At 39.6% G+C, this 2,737-nt stretch overlaps 1 non-coding gene across 1 annotated transcript; it reads right to left on the bottom strand.

Moving 5' to 3' along the window:
* Positions 1 to 2,250: 2,250 nt before the first annotated feature.
* Positions 2,251 to 2,354, bottom strand: LOC130952043 (small nucleolar RNA R71). The gene has a single exon (XR_009074225.1). It is a non-coding gene; the product is annotated as a small nucleolar RNA R71 (small nucleolar RNA).
* Positions 2,355 to 2,737: the final 383 nt, after the last annotated feature.

Raw genomic sequence — 2,737 nt, 5'->3', positions numbered from 1 at the left:
TAAGCTTCAGTTTAACCTTAAACTGAAGCTTAAACGTGTTCGACATTTCACACTCCTGGGTTGCTTTCTTCCATTTTCACGTTTAAGTTTCAGTTTAACCTTAAACTGAAACTTAAACTTCAACTTAAACGCCACTTTTTGAAAGGGTTTCTGGGCCAAATATATTGAAGTTTAAGTTAGCATTTGAGCACAAACATTAACTTAAACGTATTATGGTATGAAACCCAATTGAATATCATGGTTTATGGGATTGGGCCTGAAGAATTGATGAGTCTGGAGCTTCAATTTGTTGAGTCTTTTGTCATTACTTGTTTATCACTAAGTTTGCTCAATAAATGTTACAGAATGGGATCACAGCCTCATCAGGATTATGGACCATAAACCCAAAGCAAAAGGAAATCAGGGAAAGGCCTCAAAGCCCAAGAAACACAATAGAAGCTCAATTAAGAAAGTGTATAAATAGGATAGAATTTAAGTTAGTTGGCACTTTTTTTACACGGGGAAACTTTTTGATCATTTGGCTACTTTTCATATTTTGTAATTGAATTCAGAGCTATGACTCACTAAACCCCTTTCATTGGGTTAGGGAGCTCTATTGTAATTCAATGAATCAATAATAGTTTTATCTTCTTCTTCAATCTTTTCTCTTGAATTTTGTTAGAAAGCTTCTCGATCTAATTCCATTGGGTAGTTGTCTTGGGAAAGAAACTACCCATAATTGGAATCCTTCGGAACCTTGGGAAAGGAATGGAGGATTCATGCTAGAGAAGCTTTCTCACAGTGAATTGGATTAGGGTTTGGATGGATATTGTGACATGTAATCCTACCAAATTGTGGTTCATGAAACTGTGTGGTATAATCAGTGATCGAGCATCATCTCTTCTTATGAACATTTAAACCAAGGGATTGGGAATTTGTTTGTTTTTAGAGAGAATTGGTGAGCCAAGGGATTGGGATCCAATCATATAAGATTGCCAAGCAAAATTCAATGAATGCATTGGTTGAGGAAGGGATAAGACGTTTTGATTCAGAGATCTCAATATCTCCTGAAACCCAATGAATTCCCCATTTCTGATCTACCACTTTCTCTTTACACTCTGTAATTAAATTCATGCAATCACCCCCATCCCTTTTAATTTCAGCAATTTAGCTTCTCGCTCTTTAATTCATGCAATTTTACATTCCGCAATTCTCATCTAAATCTTGATTCCGCTCAACTAGAACATACTTCTAATCCGAATTGCTCACTCAACCAATCCTTGTGGGATTCGACCTCACTCTATTGTGAGTTTTTACTTGACGATAACCGGTGCACTTACCGGAAGGAATTTTGCCGATCGTGCAATTTCCTAAATCGTAGCATATCAACTTTATGCACATCAAGTTTATGGCGCCGTTGCCGGGGATTGGTTTTCGATTGACAATTCTCATATTGGAAGTTAACTAGATTGAGCATTTTTTTTTGTTTTGATAATTGAGTTCAAGTTACTTGTTGAATTTTAATTTCTGCACTCTGTTACTTGTTTTCTTTCTTTATGCCTTTAAATTCAAGCAACTAACTCACTGACTCACTAACTATTTGAATTAATTCCTCAACTGCTCTAACCATACTCTTCCATTAACCAAGAGTATTTCACTTGTTTGTTGCCTGTGCTGTGTTCTTGTATGACAGGTAGGAGAGGAGAGACAACAACTCCTCCATATACCGAACCAGAGAGGACCCTTCATAGACGTAGAAGGGAAGCAAGAGGGAAGAGAGTACTGGGAGAAGAAGAATCTGAAGGAGAATCTGAGGACAATTTTGAGGAAGCTCTAGATCTCAACATGGATAGAGAAGTTCACAACCATGAGAGAGCTGATGGAAACAATGCCATTCCCGAGAGGAGGGTTCTTGGTTCATACATAAACCCAACCTCTGGGAATTGTGGTAGCAGCATTCAGAAACCACCCATTCAGGCCAACAATTTTGAACTCAAACCACAGCTAATATCACTGGTGGAGAATCATTGTTCATTTGGTGGGAGTGCTAATGAAGATCCAAACCAACATCTCACAAAATTCCTGAGAATTTGCGACACTGTGAAGTCCAATGGAGTCCAGGAAGATGCCTATAAACTGCTCTTGTTCCCATTTTCACTTAGGAACAAGGCAGCTAAGTGGCTGGAATCATTCCCAAGGGGGAGCCTAACAACCTGGGATGAGGTGGAAAGTAAGTTTCTGGCACGTTTCTACCCCCCACAAAAGGTCAATAGGCTTCGATCTGAGGTTCAGACTTTTAGACAACAAGATGGTGAAACTCTCTACGAGGCATGGGAGAGGTTCAAGGATTTGACAAGGAGATGCCCACCAGACATGTTCCATGACTGGGTGCAATTGCATATTTTCTATGATGGACTCTCTTATGAATCAAGGAAGGCTGTAGACCATTCATCAGGAGGTTCATTGAACAGGAAGAAGACTGTGGAAGAAGCCATTGAAGTGATTGAGACAGTGGCTGAGAATGAGTACTACTATGCTTCAGAGAGACACAACACTAAGGGAGTCATGGCGCTGAACCATGTTGATACAATTCTAGCCCAAAACAAGGTGTTTGCCAAGCAACTAGCAGAGCTCACCAAGAAATTAGACACAAATCAAGTGGCTGCAATACACACACAAGATCAAGAGGAAGTAAGCACTGAAGGAGGTGATTGGGAAGAGGCCAACTATGTGGGAAACCAACAAAGGCAATCATATG

The sequence above is a fragment of the Arachis stenosperma genome, chromosome 9 (assembly GCF_014773155.1).
Source record: "Arachis stenosperma cultivar V10309 chromosome 9, arast.V10309.gnm1.PFL2, whole genome shotgun sequence".
Lineage (NCBI taxonomy): Eukaryota > Viridiplantae > Streptophyta > Magnoliopsida > Fabales > Fabaceae > Arachis > Arachis stenosperma.
This window is presented reverse-complemented; position numbering and strand designations above follow the sequence as displayed.